General features: G+C 33.8%; 1 protein-coding gene across 5 annotated transcripts in view; it reads right to left on the bottom strand.

Annotated features, from left to right (window-relative positions):
• Positions 1-13,385, bottom strand: part of ATP7 (copper-transporting ATPase 1) — a 112,563-nt gene that overhangs the window by 84,686 nt on the left and 14,492 nt on the right. Inside the window, exon 1 of one of the 5 annotated variants that reach the window (XM_074185805.1) lies at positions 8,473-8,615. The exons of the other annotated variants lie outside the window; for them this stretch is intronic. The gene's annotated coding sequence lies outside the window, so the exon portion shown is untranslated. Of the gene's footprint in view, positions 1-8,472; positions 8,616-13,385 lie in introns of those variants that run through there. 5 annotated transcript variants of the gene reach the window in all.

Genomic DNA, 13,385 nt, shown 5'->3' with positions numbered 1-13,385 from the left:
GCCAAATGTGAGGCGTTCGAAGACTTTTCACTAGCTTCTAGGCTACAGAAGGCATTCTCAAATGACCACCAAAAGAGTATCGGCATCCTGACGAAGAAAATGGCGACAAAGCCGCCAACCTCCAGGAGAATTCTGAGATTCTTATGGAAACTCACTTCCCAGGTTATGTCTTTCCTGTAACGACAAACTGGATGGATGTACCAACAACACCCTCACAATACGACTGGCTATCTGCTAGTGCAGTAATTGATGAGGACAAAATAAGATGGGCTATATCGGGCTTTTTCCCCTTCAAGTCACCAGGACCTGACGGTATAAGACCAGCCCTACTTCAGTGGGGACTGGACACTCTTATGCTGCTGGTTGGAATATTTAGAGCCTCTCTAGCTCTGAGGTATATTTCCAGTAAGTGGAGAGAAGTAAGAGTAGTATTTATACCCAAACCAGTTAGTATGGACTACACCCTACCAAAAGCATTCCGACCAATTAGTCTCACATCGGTTTTCTTAAAAACCATGGAGAGGCTATGTGAACGGTACAGTCGATGACCTGACGGAGAAGGCACCCAAAAACAGCGAGGCCACCTTCCCCCTAGGGTGGGAGCAGATGGACCTCTAAAGGTAACTTGAATCCAGCAACTACACTCCACTCAAGATGCTCTCTAGTAGACCAATAAGTATTAAAGTAGAAGACATCGCAGTGAAAGGACTGGTCATGAGGGGATGTCCACAGGGAGGGGTCTTATCACCCCTTCGCTGAAACATAGTCCTGGATACCCTGATTAATCACCTTAACAAAAATGGATTCTACACAATTGCACACGCAGATGACATAGTTATCTTGCAGACCGGCAAATTTGTAAACACACTGCGCGATAGAGTGCAGGATGGGCTCAAATTGATAGAAACATGTTGTAAGGAACACTCACTGTCGATCAATCCCAAGAAGACTGAGATGGTCCTTTTCACCAGGAAAAGAAGTTTAACGGGCTCAAAACCTCCCGAAATCTTCAAAAGCAAACTAAACTTCTCTGAAGAGGTAAAATACCATCCTTGACAGGAAGCTAACATGGAACTCTCATCTACAGAGTAAAGCAAAAAGAGCATACGTGGCTTATGAGCAATGTCGGAGGACAGTGGGACGCGCATGGGGTCTTTCACCCCATGTGGTCACCTGGATCTACACTGCAATAATAAGACCTATGTTAACGTATGGACCGAAAGTTCTACAAGCAACGGCCATCCAAAAATTATACCAAATACAGCGAATGGCTTCTTTAAACATCACAGGAGCCATGAGAACAACACCAACCGCGGCAATGGAATTAATCACGGGCCTGACCCCTCTTGATCTGTACGTTAAAGAGGTTGCCTTGATGGCCAGGGTACGATTGCGCACAGCTGGTGTAAACTTCCAAGTAGGAATGGGTAAATTGAGGCTGGGCATGTGGCGGAAAGCGCTTACTGCGCAACCTCTACTGCAGGCAACAAGCGAAGCAATTCAACCCAGGTTTGTGTTTAATAAACCCTACAAAATACAAATAAAGCAGAACATAAAGTCAGATGATACAAATGGGACCCTGGGAAGCTGGCGCCCAAGAAATATTTGGCAATGACCAGGAAAAATCTACGCCTAACAGTAGGATTTCTGACTGGTCACTGTCAACTAAGGGAACACCTCCATAATATGGGGCTGGTGGACACACCTCTATGCAGGATGTGTGAACAGGAAGATGATACTGTCAGGCATGTCCTGTGCGAGTGCCCGGAGTTATCGTCAATAAGAGAGTGTGTGTTCGGCGAGTCTTGGCCTACACCTGCCGATATAAAGGAGATGTCTCCCAGTGACCTGTCCACCTTCCTGAAAAGGACAGGATGGACGATGATCTGAAGGACACAACTCCTCGGGAGGATGGGTCACATGTCGCCTAAGTACTGTGGGCCTACACTCACCTAGACTCCCTACTCTACAGATACAGACTGAGGTATACTGATTTGTCTCTAGATTCTTGAGTTACACCCAACAAGACGTCCAGGAGTTCCAACGGTGTTCACTGAAAGGGTGACATGAGGATGTTAATGGAATCACTGAGGAGCCTGAACAGACGAAAAACTAAATGACAACGAAAAATCCCAAATAATCCTGGTGTCGTTTCTTCAGGCTGAACAATTCCAAAATTATAAATAAATATGTCGTCGGTAACTTAAAATAAACTTTGAAGTCTACATACTGTGGGCTCTCATCAGTGTCATTTGGTTTGTTGAAGTATATATCTCTTCCTATTCAACAGATAACCTGCCAATTAGGATAACCACAATGTCTGGATTCCTTTACAAGAGAATAAATACTAGACGTTGATAAGAAATCGACATGTTCGAAGTGCAAAGGAAAAAGAATATGCCCTGTCAAATCATGAATTTCCCTGTATTTTACTGATACATTTTTTGGAAAAATACTCCCCAACAGAAAGTTTCATAGGAAAAGCAAATGTCAACATATAGACCCTAGAAGGTTGAGACATGGGAAAATATACGACAGACAATGTAAGTATGAAGGTGGTTGACAATGTTTCATAGTGAATTTTATTAGTTCAGACTTCCGTTGTCTAATATGATACGAAATGTTTTGAAATCCCTGAAAGAATCAATAATTTTTTTTAAATGCTGAAAATAACAATTATATTGAGCAAAAAACATGAACTGAAATTACAATAAAATTAAATACAAGCAACAATTGAAAATTGAACAATTAAAAAGAAATAAAAAAATGAGTGTCATCACCCGAAGACGATTGTGTATACTAACAATTGAAACGTCGTGAAGTAACTTGGCTGGAAATCTTTTAATTTCTTTTTTTTATTGTTCAATTTCCAATTGTTGTTTGTATTTCATTTGTTGTAATTTTATTTCAAGTTTTTTTGTTTAATATCATTGTTATTTTGAGATATATTTTTTTTATTGATTCTTTCAGGATTTCAAATCATTTTATGTCATATTCGATAATGGAATGAACTAATAAAATTCAGACAATGTGACCTTGCCGATATAATCTTTACGCCCCTCGAAGCACACTGGGCCCACTCATTAAAAAAAATCTGGGCGTTATATAGGGCTAAATGACATTATTTGTTTGAAAGCACATATTAGTCTAGTTCACATGTACTCTTTTTTGTAACATTTTTCAGTCCGGTCCAAAAATTACGACCAAGGAGTCATTCGATTCGTATTTTTGCCTAGAAAGTTTAAGGAAAGGTCCGAAAACGCGCCGATAAAAATTACAAAAGTTATAAACAATTAAGTGAAAAAAAATTGGGCTTTAGTTTTTTCTTAATATCTCGGAAAATTTTCAAAATTTTGGATATTTTAAAAAAGATTTGAAAAGATCAATGAATTTGCGTAAAAAAAGTCCCGACTCCCGAAACTGTATCTCGATTATTTATAATTTTTACAGAGCCCTGAAAATAGAGCCAAAAGCGGGTAGTCTGGCTTCCGCGCGCCTTTCGTCACTCTGACCATACAGGTTACCACCCATACAGGTACACCCTAAATTAATTAACCTGTATGGTTTACCTGTAGGGTATATCTATATAATATAAATAGCGTTAGTTTCTAGTTTGATCTCCTCTTGAAGATGATCACTTGGTGATCGAAACACGTGTCGAGGTGTTAAAAATAACGATTTGGTTTTGGGAAAAAACTCCAGTAATATTCATTACTACACCAAAGGTTCCAAACAGTGCATCATAAGAAAAATTAAAGTTGAGTTTAATTCATGAGTTTTTGAAATTCACTTCGAAAAGTATTCTTTGTTTCAAATGTTGGGTTTTAATTTTCAAAGGGATTTGTTTCTAATTCACATATTGGCAACAGCACCTATATCAAGTTGAAATAATTTATACGTACCTAGATATTCTACTTTAAAAAAGGAAAATTATCTTTATAAATCAACAATTAAGGCAAAATATAAATTATAGTTCAATACCACCTACACAAGCCACATAAACAACAGTTGTTTTGTTATTTAGTTATATAGAGGAAGATAGGTTAGGTACACAAAATGTCATAAGTCACAGAATGTTCACTGAGGATACACTACAAAAACACATCATTATACAATCAAGAAATATCGTGGAAAATAGACAAAAGTGTGTTTTAGTAGTGTATCCTCAGTTTCGGTTCTCAACTATTTATTTCTATATAAATCTGCTTTTGGTTTAGATCCTGATTTGTTTTTACTTATTTGATATCATCAAATTAGTTCACTTGAATTTTTTACTCCGAAAAAATATTTCGTACTACAATTTTATGGATTTCTTTAATCTTATGATTCAAATCCTTCAATAATAATAATTAGCAATAACTAGGTATATTTTGATTACAATTCACCGCAATTCAATAAACAAAATAAAAAACTTATTGCAGTAAAAAAATAAGTCAACTCATGAAGGTTAAGATTTTATTGATATTATCGAACAAATCAACAAAATTTCATTGACATTTGTTTCGATTAGTATATACTAATTGATAACTTGAAGATTATTGTTCTCTTCGATTTGGGACACTGTTTATGAGACTTCTACTCGTCAGCACTGCCATAGAAAATAATGGACACAAGTTATTACCCATTGTTTATGAAGGAAGCATATAAAAATTACTCATGTTTACGAATTATATCAGGTGAATAAAGCATTTAATGGAAATTCGTTCATTGTTTACAAGCCTAGAAGTTATTCTTAGATTACTCAATTTCAATTTGAAATGCATTCGAAAAAAACAAAAATATTGTAGAATATATGTTTCATTGGTTGAAGAATCATAAACTTATCTGTGTGGTAGTCACAAGTTGAATACAATCCACATACCATAGAAAAAAGGACCCAGGCTTTTTGGTTGCCAAAATAATATTATTGTAAAATTATTTTCGCGAGTCAGAGGTGCGTTTATTAAATTATTTTTAACGATAGTGCTTAGACTTCAACAAAGAACTGAGATTATTCTTATTTATAAATGTCAAAGATGTGCAAGAAGAACGGTAACAATATTCAATGTTTCTGGGTTTTTTTGGAATATACAGTGTGGCTCAAAAAAGTGTGGCATATAAAAGTTGTGTTTTCCAAGTGGAACACCCTGTAATTCGTTACACTTTTGAATAGGCCAGAAAAAAATAATATAATTTCATAAAAGATACTACGAGTATGTACCTAACTATAACCGTTCTCGAGTTATTGATTTTTTAATAAAATGCTAGGTAGGTACAATTGGAAACTAAATAACATCGAAATGGATAGAAATCATCCCTTCGAATTCTGACCAAGCATAAAAGAGGTTTTGAGCTATTGATTTCGATAAAACCCCTTTCCCAATATTAGACAGAATGTTAATAAATCATTGTCACTTTTTCAAAATATCGGACAAAGATAACTTTGTTATTTCAAATAGAACACCCTGTATTTTTTTTGTCTGAACAATATATTTTCTTGGTCTGAACAATATGAAATTCAATTATTTTTCATTCCAAATAGCTTTTCAGGTATTGGCTTTTTCAAATAGTAGTTCTTATTTTAGCATTCTTTGAATCGATAATAGTTAGGTACATAGTACCTTTTATGAAATCATATTATTTTTTCTGACCTATTCAAATGTACAACGAGATACAGGGTGTTTCATTTAAAAAAACACAACTTTGATATGTCACACTTTTTTGAGACACCCCGAACAAATTTATGGTAGATTCTAGATTCGCAGTGCGGATTGGCACACTCCTTCATAAACAGAATTTATTAAAAAGAACTTGCGAAGGCAGAGGCGTGGTTCCATTACAACCCTGGTTAAAATTTCAAATGTGATATATCTGGAGGTGCGGAGGTAGAATTTTTGAACTCTGAAAAATGCAGTGAAAAATAATATTTGTATGCAGAAATGAAATAAAATACCACTGGAAATAAAGTTTTAACACACCTTCTGTACGAAGCACGTTCAAGTTGATTACAGAGAATTACTTCCAAATAGAATTAAGCATTTTTAGAATACATTGATGTTCTGGCCCTTTGCAATATCGAAATATGTTACAAAAACTTGTTCAATACAAACACAAACGATCTGAAAGAATATGCAAACCGATATTTAATACTTTGGTGATTAGTGATAACGTTTATCGGATATCTGTGAAAGAGAAACGATTACCCATGATGCCCCTTTGAAATACAAAAAAAAACATTGATAAAATGATTATTGTAATGAATTATTTCAAATATTTGGCTAGGTGAAATAACTTCTGGTTATCTAGGGAAAACTTGGGGGATAAAATATACATATAAAAGTAAACCAATTGTTTGAAATGATAACCCATATTTTAGATTTTTAGATCCTGGTAATTGACAAGCTTGAAATTTCATGGTGTTGAAATAAAATTTGAGAAAATTTTTAGGGAAAGATGAAGTGGTAAATAATACTTCAGACTGAAATTATAGCGGACTTAGTTAAAAAGAACTGAATTAAAACATCGTCTCAGACAGATTCTAAATTATATCATTTAATTCACTTCAGATTTTTTACCGGGAACCTGTGATAGATTTTTCTGTTATCGAGATCTAATCTATTCGAATATATATATATATATATATATATATATATATATATATATATATATATATATATATATATATATATATAAAACTTGGCAAGTTGACTTGGGTGTCACAACAATAGGTGGTTCCACTTATGTTTCGCTTGCGTTTACGCAGCTATTTTTATCAAGTACTTTCTTGGTTTTTCTCATTTTGTCTTCAATCGAGGACCGCCTGCCCGGTACTGACGATACCCAATAGGCTGAAACAGCTGTCTACCGGTGGCTCTTAAATTGAAATCAATATGAGAGTGATCAAGAAGTACTTATCTATTTATTTTTTGATTTTCATGGAATTATTTTCCAGCAGCTTGACTGCATTAACCTTTCTAGATTATAATATATATATATATATATATATATATATATATATATATATATATATATATATATATATATCAGCTTGCAGTAGTGCGACTCTGTCGAACGCTAAAAATCTGATCCAGACTGCGGCGGGGTAAGCATAGAGTATGCGCCCTACTAGCCCTGCAGGGCTTGAATTTCTTTGTGAGGAATAATCTACTACAAAGTTGACACACCATGGTGCATTTTCCTCAATCAAGTGAGTATATGTTTGGCGAAGGTCAGTCTGTCTACCTTCATCAGGTAAAAAGCAACACAAGTGTGTTTGGCTTGGAAAGTAGGTTTTTTGTAACGCCCTTTGAGAATGTAAATCAGTCTATCCCAGATGCAAAAAGTTTCTCATTTCAAATGATAGAAAAAACTTAACATTTAAAACAACAACCATATCGAAATCGAATCTGTTGTTGAATTATCGCATGTTGCATGTTGAATTATTCAAGGTGCGATTGTTTGAAGGACAGTCTTTGCCGACTAGTTTCGAAAAAACTTGGAAAATATTTTTGGATGATCAGCAGAACGGAACTGTACTCATATATACCAATATATTCACTACTACAGTTAATACATGGAATATATTGGTCAAACTTCAAGTGTACTCAAAAATAGAATCAGCTCATATAAAAGTGATTATTACATCCTGAGAGATGTGCTCTCAGTAATCATGTTAATGAAGAAGGTTATAAAATGGGCTATAATTCAAAAAATATTTTAGCGATTGGAAGAAATGTATCTGAAAATTGTTCTTGGAAATGTAATTTATATTACAATCAGACAATAGCCTTAACAGAAGATCAGATATTGATCGCCTCAGTGAAATCTATTTAATTGGTGTAGTAATGAATATTACTGGAGTTTTAGTCCCAACACCAAACGTTATTTTCAACACGACGATACGTGATACAATCACCAAGTGATCATCTTCAAGAGAAAGATTAAACTCAATCTTGCAGTTAGTCACAGCACACCCCACCAAACTGAACAATTTCTATCGCTATTTAACTTTCGATATTACTGGACGCTTTGGAACATAAATATGAGCTTTAAGCAATATCAGGTAGAATGGTAGAAATTTGCAATCTACAATCGTGAAAACCATCCGATATCTAGATGAAAAAAAAAACTATGTATTTTACTCGATATTAACTGTTTTCACTTTATTCAGTTATAGCAACTATAAAGGATGGAAATGCTCAACTATTCAACAAAAAAATATCTGTGGAGTGAAATGGAGAAAATCGAAAAAAAATGTTTTGGGTAAGTATTTAAATGGATTTAAAATGGTACTGATTACAATCAATATTCAAGGTAAAGTTGATTTTGTAGTCAATCAATTGCTTCTCGTGTTGTACCTTAAATCTTCATACAAACAAGTGTGCTCTAAGAAAACACGAGAATTATAACTAATTTGATAAAAAATCTACGTAATTGAGCGGCTAATTGGATTAGGAAAACAAGGTAACTGATTGACTATAACCTATAACATACCACTTATTCATTAATTATGTTTGCACCACACTACTCGTAGTCCACATTTCAGAACGTTCAAAGGAGAAGTTAAAAAAAACAATTATTCTAAATCGTTGAACTGGCAGTACCTCAGTATAGAACAAATAACAGTAGTCACTATGAGGCAATATTGAAAGAATGAAGAAAAACATAATTTTTAATCGCTAAACCGATACGAAACTCGATACGAAAACCACAAATATCATTTCACAGCACTATAGGAAAATATCAGTTGTTTACGTTTAATTAAGTTCGATGGGCTAAAACTTCCCAATAGTAACATACAAGGTACCTTAAGTAATAAAGATATAGGTAAAAAAATCACAAGACAATCTATAAAATGATTGGTGAAGAAGAATGAACATGTCTTTAAACAGCTCACAATACTTTGAACATATTACTATATTTTTTTGTTTCCCAAACTGTAATAGGAAAAACAGTTATACTTCGAACGGCCATATATATTATTGATTAGTTACAGTAAGAGTACTCCAGCTGCCAACACATTTCTTATTTTGTACCACACAGTTTGATAACCCCGGAAAATAATGCAAGAACAGTCAACTTGCCATATCAACAGAAACATATTATGATGTGTTAAAAAATTTGAAAGTTGGAATATTTCATTATTCAACATACTCTTTTATCAATTCGATATATTTATTACAGTGAATCTGCAACGTCTCTGGGCCCTCAAAAAAAATGTTGCTCTGCAAATTAGGCCTCCACAACTTTCCGTTGAAAAAAAATTACGATCTTTCAGACTTTTCATTTCAGGAAAGACAAGATAGTTGAATGGAGTCAACGGTAAATGAGGAGCTATTAAGAGAACTCTACATTAATAGGTCAAATTTCTTGTTTAAAACATTTCTATGAAAAAGCTCTGATGATAGGTTTTGATGAAATCAATAGAAAAAAGTTATCACGCTTCAAAAGAACGCATCCCTTAATTTCAACCTGTTTTTTTAATAACTTTTTAATTATAGATGTTACAAAAAAATTATATGAAAAAGTTGTAGATAATAATATTACCTACCAAAAAGATCTTTACGAGCTCATAGTCCTTATAGTTCAAGAGATAAACTCAAAAAACTAACTGTACCCTTATTTTCAAAATGGCGGCCACACCCCGATCGATAACTAGAATGTAAGTTCACGGTGAAATGGTTTTTAAAAAATGCACCCGGTCTGAAATGCACGACTGGCTCTTTTTTACTCCGGATTCACTGTATTAAGAAGAAACATTTTTATCCATGTTGAAAGTCACTATGCGAGCAGTAATCTCTCGTGATATGAGAATGTTATATAGAAATATCACTGAAGTAGCATGGCAAAAAGTCGGCTTAGTTCACATAATAGGCTCGTTCTAGAATATTACTCCCATTTGTGAAGCTCAGCACCTAAACATACTTTGAAAATTGTCGATTGGATAAAAAACATACATAAAACTTCATGTGGTCGGTCTATTTTCCTCTCCTTATCGGAGGAGGTTTTCCCTCACAATCTCCTGAATTGTACTCAGTTCAAGTTAATTCCATCTTTTGGTTCGATAGAGCCAAACCTGCTTTATTAAAGCTAACGACGGTCGATAGAAAAATTGTCATGCTTACTTTTTCTTTAAAGATTGATCTTGCTAAGGATACCTCATTTCAAAGATTCATTCGTGATCCAACCAAGAGCCGCTGATGAGCACGGTTCGGGCCTGAAGTTTTGGATACTGGTTTAATAGATAACCAACTCGTTAAAACGTATTTTAACGTAACATCAAGTAACCTCAAATACTAACAGAGATAATAAACTCCAACATAGCGAAACACGTGTCGCGGTTTCATAAATTTTCAAGTGGAAATCTCACATTAAATTTGGTTTTTTGAATACGTTATAATGGATGTTCATCAAGTATCAGTCAGTTTATCATATTTTTCAAATTCCAACAAATGTTGACATAACTTTTTTTACTTATAAATAACGGTAGTCGAGTATGAAATATAAAGGGTATAACAACTCTAGAGTGGAGTTCCACTGTTCAACTCATTATTTCGAGATTAGATCAAATTCGACTCATTATGAACAAAATTTATTGTGCACAAAATGTAGATAACACATAATGAATATTCGAGTTTAGAAACAGACTTTCTGATAAAATGATTAAAGTGATATATTATCGGTTATTGATAAATTAAAAAAATGTCAAAAATATAACCAAAAGTAGAAACCCGAGAGATCAGTGTTTTCTAATAAATTAAAATATTTTGTTATCAAATTATCAATACCTGAATGTTTGTTCTTACAGTTATTTCTTTATATTTTAATCATTTTTAGTGGTTATCCTGAAATTCTCATTTCATCAAAATTGAATTGATATTTTTTGTACCTTGTGTTCGACAAGTGCTGTATACCCTTGTCATATTTTGAAATATCCTTTACGTACCTACCCCTTACATATGGAATTGAAAAAAAAATCTATTGTGTTTGTGTGTTGTCTGGTCTTCGGTTGTTATTTTCTGTGGTATCGATTACATGAGTTTCGCGGAATAGTTATTACTCTCGAGGAATTTTAAAATCAAGTTATAATTTATTAATTACGGAGAATGTGATAAAGTATTGAATAAAATTGAATGTCAGAATTCAGAATTTTCAATAATTCTAATATTGAAATTATAAAACAAACAAAAATATAATAAACAAAAATTAATTGACGCTCCGGGGCGACTTCATTGATTCCAGTGGCGCATTTGCTTTTTCAGCTGCAGGAAAACCCGGAAAAATCTGCAGCACCACATCATCTGAAGATCTTGATCTGCCAATGTCCTCTCATTCATAAAACAAAATGTAGGGTCTCTCCAAAGGCTCCAATAAATTCAATACATCGCCAGAACGCTTCGTGACACGACTATCGTCAAACTTAAACCAGTCCGTTTCGTCTTTGGCCAAGGCGTAATAATGACCAGATTGAACGCCAGAACCACAGTGAACAATGACTGCATGAAGATTGTAATAGTGGTCTGCTAGATTGAAGTGTTCATCAATTTCGAACCTTTGTAAGAGTTTGGTGCTTCCGTCAAAGGTTGAATCATGTTTAAAGATCATCAGTATTATTATTAGATTGACTGGTGCCTCAGATATACTTGTTTTCTTATAACAGTCAGTTAGTTTGGCGCATGTTTGGCAATACAGTCGATCATCACCTGTTAAAAGTTTCATTTTCAGAAGATTTAACGATAAGCTTTGCACGGACTGGTTATTAGTCATATTAGGAAACGCTAGTTGAAATTCCAGAAATTCACATACGTTTTCGCTATCTCTTGAACATTTACTACAAAGTAAAAAACTGAGGATTTTTCCAGCAAAAGATTTACAAATAAAAGTCGAGATAGACTGTATGGAATCATTCAATCCAGAGCGGTCAGGAGTATTGATTCTGCTATTGTTTTGCTCACGAAGAGTATTTAACAAGAACCCCAAGAATTCGGAACAATCCTCTTGTTGTTCTAACGAGTATCATCTAGTGGACTTCAAAGACTCCAGGAAATCGGTTGTAGGAAAAGATGATACATTCTTACGAAACTGCAGCTGCATGAACAGGTGTTGAGTTTAGTGAATAAGTAGGAAACATTCTCGTTCATCATTAAAACCTCGTTCTTGAAATTCTTCGTCATGAACAACACTTGTAAAATGCTATTCATGTAGCAAGTGTTGCCTAAATTATCTAATTCAATTTTATTCTCAAGATTTTCAGGACAACTCTCTACTGATTCGTAAGGAAGAACATGTTTCACAGATTCAAAGTAGTACTTATTTTTTGTCTGTAATTATATTAGGAATGGAAATTCAGGTATCTTTTTGAGTTTCTAAGAACAAAAATGTTGTCTCTTATGATGCTAACTGGGTTAGCAAAACGTGCGCCGAGAGACATTCTTTTTTTTCTGATGCAGAAACAGTGTTTTCAATAGATTCATTTCGCGCCAGATGTTCCAAATTCCACTTATTAGGTTAAAAAGGTAACATTTAAAGATGTTTTTCTAATTAAACAATTAGGAGAACATCAAAAAATGGATATTTTCATGAAAACTATTGACTACATTGCACATTTCAATCTTATTATTTTTTTAAATGTAGTCATCTACAAATCTATAGACATAACAATTTTGAATGGAAAATTTTCAATGCAATTAATTTGTAGGGTCGACAGAATTATGGCCACACATACTGGTGAAAGTGTATTTCCCATTGCAAGGTCACGTAGCTGTAATATTATGAATACACTGACCCATGACTTGAAAATTAATAACACCATCCATGATAATAATTGTATTATTTTCACACAATAAATTCCATTTAAGACGCCATTCAGTTGGACTAATCCAACTGACGAAGTAACTGTGAAGGGAAACTGTAATAGATTGGAAAATGAAACATTTTCCTAATCTTGTGAAATCTTTTACGGTGGGCCATTCGTCATTGACTACTGTCAGTACTAACCTTAAGGGTGTTATAGTAGAACTACGTCTAGTGATATCATTTTGTAGTTTTCAGGTAAACGTATGTTTTCCAATATTTCACAAAATGAAAAATTGACATAATAGTCATCTTTATCAATGAGATTTTTAAAATAGTTGTGATGCATTTCGAGATTTCAGAACAACTTTCGCGGTTTTAATCTAATGAAATTACATGAATCTCTTAGAATAAAAAATAATACGACGAATTAAATTTTTATTTGTCAAGTTTTTGGCAGCAACTGCATAGGTAGAAAGAAGATACATATGACATCAAGATAGAATTTGAAGAACAAGGTCATACAAAAATGTATATTTATTATTGAAGTACCATAAGTTGTTCAATATTCAAAACACATGAAATTTTTTTAAAGAATCTTCTGGTTATATTTT

This window comes from Leptinotarsa decemlineata, unplaced genomic scaffold, assembly GCF_025532065.1.
Source record: "Leptinotarsa decemlineata unplaced genomic scaffold, Ldec_3_MD MMD2_tig00078346_RagTag_RagTag, whole genome shotgun sequence".
Lineage (NCBI taxonomy): Eukaryota > Metazoa > Arthropoda > Insecta > Coleoptera > Chrysomelidae > Leptinotarsa > Leptinotarsa decemlineata.
The sequence above is the reverse complement of the archived record's forward strand: the minus strand, read 5'-3'. Positions and strand labels throughout refer to the sequence as shown.